General features: G+C 36.8%; 1 protein-coding gene across 1 annotated transcript in view; it reads right to left on the bottom strand.

Annotated features, from left to right (window-relative positions):
• LOC106668556 (solute carrier family 12 member 6) overlaps window positions 1-3,110 on the bottom strand; it is a 468,955-nt gene extending 465,845 nt beyond the window's left edge. The window contains exon 1 of the mRNA XM_014397420.2: window positions 2,889-3,110. The gene's annotated coding sequence lies outside the window, so the exon portion shown is untranslated. The remainder of the gene's footprint in view (window positions 1-2,888) is intronic.
• Window positions 3,111-17,809: the final 14,699 nt, after the last annotated feature.

The following is a 17,809-nucleotide window of genomic DNA, read 5'->3' as shown; positions in this document are numbered from 1 at the left end:
TATAATTTTCTCCTTTTTATGTGCATGTGTTTCAAGGTTATGATATATTCGTAGATCATTTTTGTACCAAAGATAAGAAAACGAAATGCAGGATCATATTCAATAAAATTACATACAATATAAAATGTCAAAGAAACGAAAAAATGTCATCTAGTAAAGTAGGCAAAAAATATATTTTTTGAAAAAACTATCTGGACTCTTTTTGAGCACCCTTTAAAACACTCAAATACGACAAGCGTATTTTTTCTTCTGCTAAGTTTTATCAACAACTCTTGTTTAATACATAATATCCACTCAAAGATACATTTGTATTGATTTGTTTATTTTCCGTAATAACTAGGTATAAAGATTAATAATTTATTTCAATTAATTAATCTTTAAGTAAGGTATTGGTCGAGATAAAAAAAGTCAGTGCAACGAGCGGGATTCGAACCCACGGCCTTCGGCTAAATATGCCGCTGCTCTACCACTCGTGACTTCGATCCGCCAGACACCAACTTCTCAGACTCAGATAATTCATCTTTAAGTAAGGTATTGAGATAAAAAAGTCAGTGCCACGGGTGAAGTCACGATAGCTCAAGTCGTAGAGCAGCGGCGTATTTAGCCGAAGGTCGTGGGTTCGAATCTCGCTCGTGACACTGACTTTTTTATCTCGACCAATACCTTACTTAAAGATTAATTAATTGAAAAGAATTTAATTGGTCAATCGGACCACAAAACCTAATCGAATTAATAATTTACTTAACATCAACACAATATTAATAATTTGTTGTTTACATTTATAGTGTTTGTTACTAATCCTTTGACGCTCTTTATAAATAATATATCTTTACAACTAAAGAAAATCATTTCAATCTAATCATTTCCAGAGTCAACTTGTCGAGTGAGTTATTCGTTTTTTAAATCGTTTTCTTCCATGAAACAATAAACTTGAGTAATTTTTTTCTTTTTCTTAAAATAATGCTTTTAAGTTGAGAAGATCTCGCCAGGACACTGCCGTGTCAGACTATCCACAATAGTCTACAGTGGTTTAAGGCCACCGGAAATCTCGATGAGAGAAGGTAGGGGTCGACCGCGATGTATGCCAGCCATAGACGCTTGTTTTATTGCTCTTATCGCATTACGGAACCGTCATTTAACAGCTTCTTTGATAGATAGTCAATTTCAGACGGTCCGTAATGTAAGGGTGAGTTTTTAAAACAGTCATAATAATGGAGAGGCATCAAGTAGAAAGGCAATTCGCAAATGCGCAAATAAACCTCGCGCTTGAGACATTTGAACACTGGTGGGGGGGCTTTTCTCTTCACAGAGGAGTGCCGATTTGGTTTGTGGCAATCAGATGACCGTGGTTGTGTGTGCAGAAGATATGGTAAACGCTCTGTTTCATGTGACATGCGTGAGCCTTTTCAGAGGTAGCCAGTATGGTATGTGATGGAATCAACGTCTGTACTGAATTGATTATCAGTCAGAGTGGATCTTTGACTGCACTAAGGTACATTGAGGATGTTTTTCTAGAAGCTGTGGTCCCATTCGTTCCACTTATTGGGGATTCGTGTTAATGCATGATAATGGTCGATTTCATGTAGCTCGCGGTATCGCCCATTACTTGGAGGATGTAGGGACCACATTGAATTGGCCAGCACGTTCTTATATCATGAAGACTTATGAGACATGGTAAAGAGACGGATTGGAAATCGTTTGCAGCCTCCAAATGAACAACTTCAAACCGCTCTTGTCGAAGAATGGGATTCTATGTCACAAGAAGAAATCCAATCGCTTATTTCCTCGATGCCTAGGTGTTTTAAGCCCCTCCGCGAGTCCAGAGTTTTACTAATACGCATTATTAAGAGCAAAACAGAGTAATAAAGTGTTAGTCAAATTCTAATATAACATTAACTGATTTTTCGATGTTTTGGTGAATTTTCGTTCAAACCTTCATAATTAAATAGCTTTTATTAAAATTCGTGAATTTCTGGTCTCGTCTAATTTAATTAAATATAACTATAAAAGCATATAGTTTGAAATAATCATCAATAATCAATTTTATGTTTTGTAGCTTTCTTTTATCATATTTTTTTTTTCATTTTAAAAAGGCGCCTAGTTTCATCATGAAATTGGAAATTTTTATCTCTCTATCGTGTACACCCACTTGACTTTCGATTAAAAGTTTTAAGATAAATTAATTTCCTCGATTAGGCCCTCAGGGTTTTGTCAAACAGGTCGGTCAAAAAAAATGGTATTTTTATTGTATTGATATTTTGTAGGTAAAACGCCGTTTATAAACAAGGCCTGACAACGTGGTTTGGAAATGAAGTTTAGAGATGTATTCTACCAATCGATAACGCTTCCACTAGCGGGAAATTTACAATTAAAACTCACTCAGATTCACAAAACAATGTCATCGAGCTTCCAGACAGTTTTAATTGTGCAAAACTGTAAGCGTGCTAAATTACACATAATTTAATTTCTTAATCAAACGGCATTGGGTCAGATCAAGCGTGAGTAATTTGTGTGGAAAAAAGCATGTTCTATGAAAGACTGCATTTATGGATATATTCTTAGTACACCAATAAAATTTATTTAACATAATTCACTTTCGTATTTGAAAGAGATTAGTCTGGGGACAAAGTGTTTGGCCCGTTTTCCCATATTGAACCGAATACTTTATCGGAAAGTGACGTCTCGAGTAGGCTGTCGGACAAAACCAAACAAATATTAATTCAAAATTACCGGAACTTTTGTACAAACGAGCTGTCTTCTTTTTTTTAAACAAAATTAAACTATACTTTACAAAACATATAGCACAGACAAAACACCAATCAGAAGCGTAGAAGCGTGAGAATACACACTCATAACTAAAAAGCTGAAACACACAAACAAAAATTTACATTTTGATCCCTCCGGAGATTGTAAGTAGTTGGATAGAAATCGATCCCTTCGAACGAGATAACGAAGCCCAACACCGATTAATAAGTACAAAATCCGTCAGTGTCCAAGTACGGGCCTTCGTCGTTCATCATGCTCGTGAATTTGGTTATACAGCATACGGGTCGTTGCTGCCGGTGCGGTGTCTCGTTTCGCTCTTTCGGTCTGAACCGTCTGAAAACTAAGCGGCCAACTATTCGACTACCGACATCGATTCTTAGCCCTCGGCTAAATCCCCACTCCCGGGCTCTATCAAATCCAACGCTCATCTTCCGTTTAATCCACGGCAGAACGGCGGATTATTGCGTTTCGACACGACAAATCTTTCGGTGGAGAATTTCCGTCTCTGCGACCACATTGGATCTGCATTAATCACATTTTCTTAGAAAGATATTAATCTTAATCAAAGTTGAAAGGGTCGACTAAAATAAACGATTTTTTTATATTAATCTAACCATTTATGATTTAATTGTTTTGAAATATATCGTACTAAGCTATTCTCCAAAAATTCCAATACCACACCAAGGAATGACTCCCTTCAAGTGGGACACATCGGCAATCATTCTCAAAAGAAAGAGAAGGGTCTATTACAGAACTTTCTAATTGAAGGTTTAAGGGGTACTCTATTTCCACCATTTTCTCTCTCTCGCTAATTTACGCTTATACATACATTTACTCTCAAGATACAAAAAACGAGATATCTATCAGTACTATCATATAAAATAAAACAGACCAATTTCCTAAAAAAGGTAATTGGACTGTTTTACTTTTATTAATTATTTTATTTTTAATCGGCCCAAGGGAAACAAATAGTCGCAAGTGAAGTTCACATATCGGGCGGTATTGTTACACGCTTTCTTTATGAATTTAAGAAATGGTAGCCTTCAATAACATAGGGCACATGGAGCTATCTGTGTTTCTACAGAAAGAAAAGTTGGTTTCAATGGGCTTATTACTTACATAATAGAGGGCTGATTCCGTACTCAATAGTCCAATAAAAGAAATAATTCCAATATCATACCTACCAGCTCTCTATACGGAGCGAAGAAATGAAACCCTTCAATTAAAAAAGAGAAGTTAGTCTCCAAATGCTTAGTAAATAACTTATATAACTGAAGGTTGACGGAGTACTCAATTTTTCACCATCCGCTTTTTCACAATACACATTAACGCTAATAAATACAATCACCTGCGGCGGGGTTCCTTGCATAACCGGGACATTCGCTTTCGGGAGCGATCATTAAATGCCAGTATAGTAGATATATGAGCGACTTCAGAACCGGACACGACCTCTAGGAATACGCTTCAGCAAATCCTTCCGTCCGACTCCGCCCTGGATCCTCCCAGCCATACTCGCCCGGGAAGACCTCGCCGTGTTAGCCAATCGTCTACTCCGCCATACCTTCATCGAGCTAAGTTCTTGGAGCTTAGACCGAGGTACGCCGGTTTTCGGCTCGTCTTTACAGACTGGTGAGGGTGCGTGTGCAGTGTATCGCGAGGGTGCGTACACTTACTTCGTGGTCTCTCTCGCCGCACTGTAGCGTTTACACGGCAGAACTGTATGCGATTTGATACGCGCTTGGGGTGATTCGAGAGGATGGTGGCTCTGCCTACTCGTGTGCACCGACTCCCACAGCGCAGTTACTGCGATCCATGACAGGTTATTCGTCGACCCTCTCCTATTGCTTTTGTTAGAAAGGTTCCATGAACTGGAGCGTCTCGGTAAAACGGTGGTTGTTATGTGGGTACCTGGACACTTAATTCTGCAGGGTAATGAAAAGGCGGAGAAGGCGGCTAAGGCCCACCTTCGTCCCAACCTCTGGACATAACCACCGCGATCCAGCTCTCTGACTCTAAGAATGCAATAAAAAACATGATTAAAAGAGGTGGCAATGTTAATGGGCCGGATTGACAAAGAAGCTCTAGCGTATCAAGAGCACGGTTGATGGGTGGTCCTCGGAAGATCTGACTAGTAGAAGAACAAAGAAGGGTCAGCCTCACCCGATTAACAATACGTCATGCGAGGTTGACACATGGTTACTTACTTTTGGGTCAAATCCCGCATATGTGTCTGGAATACTGAGAAAGTTTGCTCGATGTGTCCCACCTAATTGATGTGTACAATTCCTTGGCTCCATACATAGAGCACACAGGAATGCCACCTGATTTGAGAGTTGTACTTGAGCACGGCAGCGATTATTTGCATCCCCTGTTCCGTTTCTTGGAGGAAACAGGAGGATTGTTCTGTTGTATATAGTAATGATAGTTGTGTATTGTGTTGAGAGTGAATGTATTATTAGTGTGAATGTGTGATGTAAGAGGGTCGATGATGGAATATCAAAGTACCCCATCAACCCTCAAATAGGTTAGTTGTGTAATATGTGTAAAGGGTGATGGAGGAATATCGAGTACTCCAACACCCTAATTGAATGGAATGTAAATAGGGTGAATGTATTTAAGAATGAACATGAGTACAAATGAGTTTGGAACTGCATGTGTTGGGTGCTGAATTGACTTAGCTGTGGTTAGATGGTTCGTTTCATTCTACATCTTCTTGTCCCAGTACCCACTTTAAGGTAATGCTGTTGTGATTTCCTAGATCCTTTTAGCAATTTACACACTCCCAGACTAGTTTGGAAATGAACACATACACATTTAGTAACTTTAAAGCTGCTTGGCTGTCTGATAGTTTGTAAATTTGTGCATTGCTCACATTTTTCTTTATCAACTCGTGTGCACAGTTGTATGCATGAACCTCAGCATGGAAAATTTTGGGGTTTAGCCCAATGGGCTTAGCTAGGTCATAAACAATTACAAACATTAATTTAAATTAAGGTTTAAAGCTATTATCTATAGAAAAAAAAATGTCATAACGGAAGAAAAATGACAAAAGATAATAGGTGGTAGCCGAGTGGTCAGTGTGATAGATTTGTGGCTTGTAGAACCCGTGGTCGTGGGTTCAGTTCCCACCTTTGTCCCTGGCCATTTATTTTGCTGGGGCAAACCTTCCCCCCTCAAAAAAAAAGAATGGCATATGTTCAACCACATTCCTTGGCTAATATGCAAACTTCATAAGGCCTTTTAAATTTTAAAAAACGATTATCTTTTTCTATGATTTTAAGGATAAATTGCTAATACTGGCATATTTATCATTTTTTAATACTATATATGTTAGAAATTTAGGAATGAAAAATTAAGATTAATAAAAAAGTTTTAAATTTCATGTTTAACAAAAATAAGTCAATAAAATATAGCTTTAAAACCGAGCTTTTTTACAATGGAAATAAAAATAATTTTTCCAAAGGGTAGTAAATAAAAGTGATGTACAATTACCATTATATGTTCAACAAATTTTATCACAGGGTGTAAAATTTAATTTTCTTATAATTTTTTAAAATGCTTGGAATACTAGAAATCACTGCAGAAATAGAAACATTTTTTGGTTACACTGCAAATATTGCTAAGAGATCAGAAAGTTCATTTAGAAGAAATGGATTGGCAAAGATGTTCTTCATATCAAGCACTGTTGGCCATGTGAGATTGTGACCTAGACACTTACTTTTGGTCCAAAGCCTGCATATTTGTCTAGCATGCAGAGAAAGGTTGATCGATATGTCCCACCTATTGAAGAGTGTAATTCCTTGGCTCCATACGATGAGGGTGCAGGAATGCCACTTGATATGAGAATTGGGCTTGAGCACGGCAGTATCTGGATCACTGGGTCACCGGTTCTGATTGTTGGTGGATACAGGGTTATTGTTTTGATATAGTACTGATATTTTTGTATCCACTAGTATGTGCTGAGAGAAATGTATTTATTGGTGTGAATGTGTAGTATGGGAGGGTCAATGGCAGAATATTGAGTACCCCATCGACCCTCAATTAGGTTAGTTATATAATAGGTGTAGAAAGAATGTATTTAAGAGTGAATGAGAGTGTGAATGGATTTGGATTTCCTATATTAAGTAGATATCCTAACTGGTTGCATTGGGGCTGAAATGACCTTTCTGTTGACAACCCTTGGCGCCCAACCTCAGTAGCTGGACAAATAAGACTGAGCTCTGATCAAGTTAGCTGGACTGCCAACACCTGGTGGGTAATTCTCAGGGCCTGCTGATAATTTATTGTAAATTACAAAAGCTTGAATTGCCAGCTTACTGCAAGAAGTGATAAGCTCAATCTTGTACACACATGTATATAAGTACATGCGTGTGCAGCTTTGAGCTTGTTAAATCAGTATTCATTAAGAGGAAAATTGGTCAATCGCATAACTAATTTTATAAATGTTATGCAAATATAAAACAAGTGGCTTTGTACTTAAAAATACTGTTTCATCAAATTTTGACATTTACCAAAAACAAAACATTTCTTAAAAAAGCACAAAGACATAGTCATTGTACAAACTGATAAAACCAAGTAGTTTGTTGTTTTAAACAGGAAAGAATAAGTTAAAAAAATAATGGAACGACTAGTGGATAAGAGTACATATAAGTTGATCACAAAAGACCCCACTAATAAAATATAAACTAATAATAATAATTAAATTGTGCTAAGACAATATCATAGAAGCATGAAAAAAGAACAGATATAATGACTCTGTCCTTGGTATGTATGACACTGATAAATTGGGAAAAGATAAGTTTAGACGTGTAATTAAAGTGAATACTCACACCGATTTTCAATATATCAAAGTTCATTCTTAAACCTTTAAAACACATTTCTAATTTATATTGGTACAATGTTAACACTTCCATAGTACTACTTTTTTTAAAGCTTACATAAATATTAGATTACAATTTATAAAAAAAATATGTGGATGGTACATTAATATGCTTACATAAAAATGACCACAATATACTGTTAGATGCATTAAAAATAGCCAAAAGACAATAAAGTTTAAGTAGAGTTATAAATATATGAAAGTAGTCCTTTTTTTAAATTTATTGGGTTGTCCGGAAAATAATGCAGGATTTTAAGTTTTCATTAAAAAAAATCTATATAAAATATTCTGTTTACGTTTACAGGATTACTCATTTGTATGAATGTCAACACTTATTAATCCTCTTCCAAATGATATTGTTTGTTTACCTCTGTAGCATTCCGTTACTTGGAAATAATTCAGTCATCCTTATAATGTCAAAGCGAGAATTTCGTACGATTTTCTTTTACGAGTTTAAACTCGGCCGAAGCGGAGCCCAAACGGCTAGAAACATTAACCAAGTCTGGGGCGAGGGTTGTGTTAATGAGTGCACTGTGCAAAGGTGGTTTAAAAAATTTCGGGAGGGAGATTTCAGCCTTGAAGATGAAGAAGGTCGTGGAAGGCCTTCCTCTCTTAATGATGATGTTCTGCGATCAGTGGTGGAAGAAAACCCCAAAACAACTGTTCGAGAACTTGCAGAGCAACTCAAAGTCAGTAAAACGACCGTCGCTGACCACCTCAAGGCGATTGGAAAAGTGAAAAAACTCGAAAATTGGGTTCCACACTCATTAAACGATCGCCAAAAAATCAGCGCTTTGATGTTTGTGCATCACTTCTTTGTCGAAACAAAAATGACCCATTTCTGGCCAGAATTGTTACATGTGACGAAAAGTGGATTCTCTACGATAACACTAGACGTTCTGGACAGTGGCTCGACAAAGGAGAAGCTCCAAAGCCCCCAACTCATCAAAAAAAGGTAATGGTTACGGTATGGTGGGCTTCATTTGGTTTAATACACTACAGCTTCTTAAATCCTGGCGAAACCATCAATGCTGAATCATACTGTAACCAAATTAATACCATGCATCAGAAATTGGCAGTAATGAAGCCCTCTTTGGTCAATCGGAAAGGGCCCATTTTGTTGCATGACAACGCTCGACCACATGTGTCACGTGTAACGTCACAAAAATTATTGGAGCTTGGCTATGAAACTTTGCCTCACCCAACCTACTCTCCGGACCTCTCGCCTACTGACTACCATTTTTTTAGACACCTGGACCACTACTTACAACACATAATATTCAAAAATCAAACGGAACTGGAAAATGCATTTATTGACTTTATCAATTCTAAAAATTCTGAATTCTACTCAGACGGAATTAATAAGTTACCAACACGTTGGGAGAAATGTATTGAGAGTATGGGAAATTATTTTGATTAAAGAACATTGCTTTAAAGTAACTAGTTTCTTTTTTTTTGTTTAATACCAAAATCCTGCATTATTTTCCGGACAACCCAATAGTTATAACAAGAGACTGCTCTTGTTACTCCTATCTTCAAGAAAGGCTCCAAGACCCTCAACTTATTGACCTATCACTATTCAGTCAATCTTTTGAAAATCTAAAAATCAAACAATTACTTATATATGACAACATAGATAAAATTATTCCTCCCATTCAGCTTTGTCTCGAAACATTCTGTTTTTACAAACATGGTGCAAAATGTCAACCCCTGAGCAAAAAATATGGACTCAAACATTCCGACCGATAACATCTACCCTGATTTCTCCAGGGCATTTGATCATGTGTCTCACAGTCTCTTAATTTACAAACTGGAGGAGTTTGGATTGATGGTACTTTTCTAAATTTCATGAAATCATATTTCTCTGTTGGGCATCAGTGGCCGCAACTGTTTAGGCGCTCATCACTGCAATGTAAAGGTCCACGGTTCTAATCCAGCGGCCCTGCATTCAAACCCGACATACTTACAAATGGTTTTTTTTTTTCAAAAACACTGGCAACCCGAGGGTTGATATAACCTCTGCTGTTGCGGTTATAAAAAAAAAAAAAACTTCACTGATAGGAGTTTTAAGGACAAGGTATCATCAATCATATTTTAATTCCTATCCGTCCTATCCTAATTCCTTGGCTAAGCACTGTTCCGCAAGGATCCTGGGTCCAATTTTATTTTTTCATTTTTTTTTTTTAATATCAGTGATAAAAATGACAAAATGTAGTATGAAATTAGTACTTTTGCAGATGATATCAAGATATTAGCAAATCCCTGGACTGTATTCACTGAACTGGAAATTACCATTGTTAAGATTTCTAACTGGTCAGTACTTTGAGGATTAAACCTTAACCCTGATAAATGCTTTGTTCTCCATCTGGGTACTAAAAACCCCCATTTAACCTACAAACTTAGTGATAGTTCTTTGGCCTTTACATCATTTCAAATGAAAGAATTCTCTTAAAGACATCTGACCAATGGATACAGAAAGGTATCTTCTTCAACGACGAGGTCAAATTTTGTAAAGTTTCTTTGTGTGATCTTAATATTTTTAAGGAGGTCTCGACAACTAACAGTTTGTATTGTTGCAAAAGGACATCTCTGCTTTCTACATTTAGTGCACTCTTAATATATTAACATAGTTCTGGACTAAATGGTATCTTTTTTTTTTTTTCCTGTGTAGATAGTCAATCATTGCATATTGCTCGCTTGTTTCTACTGTCCTTTGGCGCAAGTACTTTTCCTTACTTGGATGTTAACCAAGGTAACCATTTTCTATGACAGTCAGGTGGCAATTAAGGCCTTATCCACATGTGAGGTAAAGGGAAAAAAGCATGTGGAATTGTATGAAAACCCTGACAGAAGTTACTGACACCAATGACCTGACCTTTGCATGGGTCCTTGTGCATTCCGGACATAGAGATAATGAGAAATTGGAATTGTAGACCACAAAAGGAGCCAACATGAACTTTAGGCTTAATTCTCTAGACCCGTACTTTCGCCTAGCACTTTGTCTCAAAAAAGGATATATCCAAAAATTGATCCTTAATGAGTGCAAAACTTAGTTGAGCAACACCCTAGGCATAAGGCATATGAAGAAAAGCATCAACAAAGGAATTATCGGAAGGAAACCACAACAGAGCAAGGATTCTAGTTGGACTTCTGACAGGTCACTGCCGTCTAAGAAGCCATATGCACTGGATTGGACAATGACTGAAAAAATATTGTGAGATGCAGCCAGGAAGAAAAGGAGACTGCAGATAGATTGTTGCAACTAGGAGGGGGAAAGCGGAAAGCAAGATCCTCCACTAAGGGGCCTATGGCAAGGCTATGGAGGGCGATTTACAACCTGAAGCTGGTCATTGATTTATATATGTATATATAATATAGGAGCACGATAGACCTACTCAGGCCAAGGTGTGGAAGGCATTGAGGTCGCCTCATTTATCCCTATCCCTATCCATTTGTCGGATGTCGCTAATTATCTCAATGAAACAGCATGGATTTGTCAAATTCCGATCTACTACCACCAATCTCTTTAAAAAGTGTCACAAAGTTCATTTTGTTTACACACATTTATCACAAGCTTTTGATTCTGTGTACTATTTTTTGTCAGTTCAAATTACGGCTATGTTGGTGGGCCACTTTGGATTTGTTTTTTCTTTTGTCAAAGAATGATACATCAGCTTTGATGGTTTATTGTTGAATCAATCAAATCTTCAACATTGTGGCCAAAACTTTAACTTTTGTATTGTTGGTTTGCTGATTGTCATAAGATTTTTAAGGTCTCAACGTCTAATGGTTTTATACTGGCTCAGAAGGACATCTCTGCTTTCTACTATTGGTGCACCCTTTATTGATTAGCATTGATAAATGCTATTAAATTTTTTCTCATTTAGAAAGTTTCCTTTTTCCAGTATCATTTGTCTTACTCCATCAATGGAACTTTTCTTAAATAAGTTGACTTGATTCTAGATATGGGAGTTGTATTTAACGAAGTTGCACCTTTGAGAACCCCATTATCAATAGAGCATATAGTAATCTTAGATTTGTAGAGTGTGTCAAGTATTAAAAAATAAGCTTTTGCTTTTTAATGAATGAAGACTTCAGCACTTAAAATAAGAAAATATTCTACAAAAATGAAAAGAGAACTGTTAAAGAAATTAAGATTAAAATTTGATGCTAGAATCAAAGAGGGAGAAACCAATTTAACATTTAGAGGAATAATTAATTAAGGTTTTTAGTTGAGATAAAAAAGTCAATGGCACGAGCGGGATTCGAACCCACGATCTTCGGGTTGATACGCCGCTGCTCTACCACTTGAGCTATCGTGACCTCGATCCACTTGGACACCAACTTCCCATCTCAACCACACCTTTAGAATTTTCCCTCCTTTTGCCATTTTTATCTCAACTAAAAACCTTAATTAATTGTATGATATTAATTGGTGAAGCGGATCACGAAACTAGTGAATTTAATTTAGAAGAACCTTGTATAGTGAACTTGGTCTTACCAACTTTCATTTTGTAGGAAAGACAGAGGCTGTTGTACTAGTTGTAAAACGAGGGGTGGGAGTGTTCACCAGATACCATAACATAGGTTAATAGAAATGGTGAATGATAGATTGAGTGTGGTGTTCAATCCTTTTTTAAAAAGATAGTTCTTACTCACATTAAGTTTATGTGAGAAAAAAAAACATAGGTTATGCAGATGACCTAGTAACAATCATAAAAGGGAAATTCGATGACACTGCAAATCAGATGCAAACGCCTTAAAGTTGTTGTGTTAAAGAAAGTATGAAGATGTTGTGATATATACAAGAAGAAAGAAGCTAAATCTAAAAGCACCCACCATAAAAGAAGAAGCCTTAGCTTTCTCCAAAGAAACAAAGTACCTATGTATAACTCTTGACCAAAGGGTCAAACGGTGTAAACACATAGGCAGCATTTCTGCATTGGCCAGAAATTATGGAGCAACTGGGAAATAAACTCCAGGATGGTGCATTGGCAATAACCGCAATGGTCAGAAATCAATATGGAGCTCTAGTATGGTGGCCAAAAACACTGAAGAATGAGACGCAAAATAAGCTACAATGTCTACAAATACCAGCGTGTCTTAATATAACAGGGAATCGATCTTCCACCCTTATAAATTTATGTACACAAGGTGGCTTTTGAGAGTGCCAACCGACTCCTGAGATACAAGGAAATAAAGCAAGACTTAAGAAGGAGCCAATACAAAATTTTGGAGGGAATTAAAATAAATGAGATGGCTATAACGGTACTTGATAAAATTAGAGAAAACTCAACTTTGGCAGACCTTTCCAACTGTTCATAGACAGAGCCATTTGAATGAAATGTAACCCCAAGTTCCAGAATGAGCTAATAATGTACTCAGATAGACCAAAAATGGAACAGGGAATAGGGGTAAAAGAGCAGAACTCTAGCAAAACTGCTCGGATTAATCTCAGCAATTTTCCATGTTGAGGTCCATACCATACAACTCTGTGCACAGGGGTTAATAAAGAAAATATGATAGGTGCACGGATTTACTCTCAGACAGTCAGTCAGCTATAAAGGCACTAAATGTGTATGCTTTCAATTCTAAACTTGTCTGAGAGTGGGTAAATTGCTTAAAGTCTCTAGGAAAACTCAACAAGATTACCTTAAAAGTGGGTTTCGGGACATGAAGTTATAGAAGCAAATGAACCAACTAGCCCACAAAGAGGTAGCACCATCACCCATGGGACTACAACCACAACTAGGTGCACCAGAGAGTGTTTATGGCAAGCTAAGAGCTTAAATAAATCTCAAACAAAAGAAAGGCAAAAGAAACCCTTTCTCTCAACAGGCAGGATTTGAGGAAAATTATATGCATCTTTATCGGCAACTGCCCTCTTATCTACCACTTAAAGAAGATAGGCAATGTAGGAACAGAAATGTGCTGGCTCTATCAGGAGGAACCAGGTACATTGGTACAAATCCTTTCAGAATGTGAAGCATTAGCCTGATTATGGTAGTCACTTGGTATGGCAATCCTTACACCAAAGGAGCTGTGGAAGAGGAACCAAGTAAAGTTCTTATTCTTATAAAAAAAATGCACATTCCAAGGTATGATTATAATGTATATGGGTTCCACCATAGATCCACAATAGATCTATATAGGTCGCAGTGGAGGAAAGATTTTTTAAAATACTTATTCAACCCCAAACTTAAAAAAAATCAAAAGAAAAAATTGTTCTTAATGGCGCAGTTTATATTTCTTCATCCTCTAAAATGCACCTTTATCAGGACACTGTTGTACAATAAAATTTTTTTTAAATTCTCACTTCAATATGCTTTTGTCTTAGGTGATTTCAATTTAACTTCTTCCAAATATTTCTCTCCTGAAGGTCTTCCTGAATCTGCCAGAATTAGTACGAACAACCAAATGCACCAAATTAATTCAGCACTTAATAGAAATGAGTTTCTATACCTGATTTTCTTGACAGTATGCTTTCAAATTACATTCAGCTTAAAGATGTGATCATCAAGAGTGAAGGTTGTCATCCTACAAGTATGATTGTTTAAAATATGATTTTATTTCATTATTTTGTGATTTATCAATATAGTAGATGATATAAACTTATGTATTATGTGAGATTTACAAAATATTTGATTTTAAAAATGGTTATTTTCATATGTACAAATAATTTATAAATAACACCTATTAGTTGTTTTTAAAAGATGTGGATATAAACTCATCTTTCAACAGTCATCATTATAATTTTACAGAAAAGGATAGTGTATGTATACAAAATCAATTTCTATGTCTCCCTCCTCTTAACTGGCTTACAAGTGAATTGAAATTTTCCATTTGAAATAAGAAATATTTGACTACGTAAGTTTAAAAAAATCTAAATCTCTTAAAATTGTAAACATCTTGCTTATTGCTATTATAAAAATGTCTTTAATAATGTTGTCACCCTTTCACCACCCTCTAACCAGTAGAGGTGGAAAAAGTGAAAGGCCTAAAATAAGAGGAAATAAATAAATGATACACTACTGTGCATTAAAATATGAAATTTGAAAAATTCACAAACCAACAGGCCCATCACCAAATTAAAATAGAGGGTATTCAGCTTGCTGTCTTATTCTCAATATCAGATTACAGCTCGAGCACATATCTTCAGGGGGTGTGACACCGCCTCCTCCTTAAAACTTTAATAATTTTTTGTGGGTTGTGAGTAGTCCAAAAGAAGGAAAACAAGGAAAGAAAATGAAACTTCGAAGAATACAAAAACCCATCCTTTCCTTATGTCTCAGTAAATATAAATTACAAGTGGATAAACAGTGCGTGCAGTGCTACAAAAATTTGGGGACAAAATTTAAGGAACAACATTATTATTATGGAACAAGAGATCAAGCCAAATAAAAGTTATTATGTATTATTATATATTTATTGATTATTCACTGAATCAAGCTCATCAAATAAGCGGCATATTAAACCAAGTTTCAGGTACAAATCGGATAATAGGGGTAGTCAATAGTCCACGATTGACCCTCTCATATTACACATTCACCCCAATAAAAACATTCACTCTCAATATACACAAAATGGTATACAAAACGCGATATTTATACTATATACATTACTATATACAATAAAACAGCCCTGCCTCCTCCCAATTTCAGAACAGAGGGACAAAATATTTGCTGCCCAAGTATAATTCCCATACAATACTTACTCGCTTTCTATATGGAGCCAAGGAATGAAACCCTTTAATTAAGAAAAAGAACTTGGACTCTAGTATATATATAACATATAATTAGAGTTGATGGGGTACTCAATATTCGAGCACTCTAGGTGCTTATTACATAACGTATAATTGAGAGTTGATGGGGTACTCAATATTCGACCATTCGCCCTTTCAAACTACGTATTAACGCTAATAAATACCCTTACTTATAATATACACAGGGGGCCAAAACACTCGCTGCGCCCAAGAATAATCCTTATATCAATTCTACTTGCTTTCTATACGCAGCCAAGGAATGACACCTTTCAAATATATAGTAGATATTATAACGTGGGAGCGAAAATTTATGACGTTGGAATTTCCTTTTATCTTTCTTTTTTTTCATGCCAAATTTATGACAAGACATTTCATAAAGGCCGCCAAAGCGGCATGCACAATCAATAAGGCAGAGAGTTCCGATGATTGAGGAGGCAGAATAGTAGGATGGTGGCAGGCTAACGGCGGAGCCACACGGGCGGGAGTTACGGACGGTCGCTTGCAGTGTTAAAAAGGAAAAAAGAAAGAAAAAAAGTATGTGACGTGCTCAAAGACTAAAACACTGCTTGTGTAGAATTCTTGTCGGCTGGTGCTCAATTCATCAAGGTTCGTTACGTTATACTTCACATCTTGTCTAGTGAGAAGAATATCAAAGAATAACTTTATACTTAATGGGGNTTTTGTTGAGATGAAAAAAAGTTAATGGCACGAGAAGGATTCGAACCCACGACCTTCGGCTAGATACGCCGCTGCTCCACCACCTGAGCTATCATGACCTCGATCCACTCGGACATCTAGTCCTCATCTCAACCCCTCCTTATGAGTTTTTAGGGGTTGGGGTTGAGATGAGGACTAGATGTCCGAGTGGATCGAGGTCATGATAGCTCAGGTGGTGGAGCAGCGGCGTATCTAGCCGAAGGTCGTGGGTTCGAATCCTTCTCGTGCCATTAACTTTTTTTCATCTCAACAAAAAACCTTAATTAATTGTAAAGTATTAATTGGTCAAGCGGACCACGAAATTAGTGAAGTTATAAATACAGTTTAAAAAAGGGGAACAGTCTCGATAAACCACAACTCTCTTGCGAGACTATGTAAATAATCCGTTAATACAATTTTAATTTTTTTGTTTTGTTTTGTTGTTGTAAAAACTATTATAGTTTTTACTTTTTTTTACTTTCTTTTTTCCTTTTTAACGCTGCAAGCGACCGACCGTAACTCCCGTCTGTGTGGCTCCGCCGCTAGCCTGCCGCCGTCCTACTCTTCTGCCTCCTCAATCGTCGCAACTCTCTGCCTTATTATGCGCTTTGGCGGCCTTTATGAAATGGCTTGTCATAATAACAAGCTATATTTTTCAAGCAAAAGAAATGGGAGGGGCTTATAATATAACTGTGCGTTGATAGTGTACTCAATATCCATCATCGTCCCTTCCACATTACACATCCACCGATCCACGCTTATAAATACATTCATTTTTATTATACACAAAACGAGATTCTTCTCAGTAATATATAAAATTAACAGTTTCTTTACCTCAAAAATCGGCACAAGATGCCCAAATACACGCTGCCCAATAAATTCCTTATATCATACCTACTCTCTCTCTATACGTAGCCAAGGAATTTCACCCTTCAATTATATAGGGCATATTGCTTTTCTTTATACATAAATAACTTTTCTAATTGAGAGTGGATGTGTTTCTCAATATTCCACCCTCCGCGCTCTCACACCAACCATTCACGCTAATAAATACATTCGATTAATATACACAAAACGAGATATTTATCAATACTATGTACAATAAATTAGCACCGTTTCTTTAAAATCGGAACGGGGGGTGCCAAATACTCTCTACAGCTCTCAGTAGGTGGCAATACTACTCTATATAGAGCCAACGAATGGCACCTTTCAATTAAGTGGCACACATACGCTGGCTTTGGCCCAGAAAACAACCGCGTGTCAACCTCCTCTAGGTTTATTGTTAATACGCATGAGGACGATTCAGATCCTTCGAGGGGAAAAAAGTGAGAATTACTTTCTCGTATTTTGTTGCATATTTACCATTCAGAAATGACCAACGACTCGAGGGAGATCTCACCAGCTGGAGAAGTGAACAGAAACAAAGAAAAACATAACATACAATAATAATAATTAAGATTAAAGGGCCTATAATATAATTTGTATAACCAACTGATGTAAGTTGTCCCGCTGTAATTCAGAGTCGTTAAAGTGTATTATTCGTTAAACAAAAAGCCGGTTAGTATTTACGGAAGACAAATGAGTACAGGAGGAACTGTGACAAAACCGGGGATGCAACAGAGGGCCTTAGCTGAGAAAAGCGATCGCCTTGACTTGAAGAAGGAACTTCATTCATTCATCAACGACCGTCTAAATGAACTTGAAGA

The sequence above is a fragment of the Cimex lectularius genome, unplaced genomic scaffold, assembly GCF_000648675.2.
Source record: "Cimex lectularius strain Harlan isolate CLEC.00 unplaced genomic scaffold, Clec_2.1 scaffold21, whole genome shotgun sequence".
NCBI classification, from domain to species: Eukaryota; Metazoa; Arthropoda; class Insecta; order Hemiptera; family Cimicidae; genus Cimex; species Cimex lectularius.
Note: the sequence above shows the minus strand (reverse complement) of the source record. Positions and strands in the feature narration are given on the sequence as shown.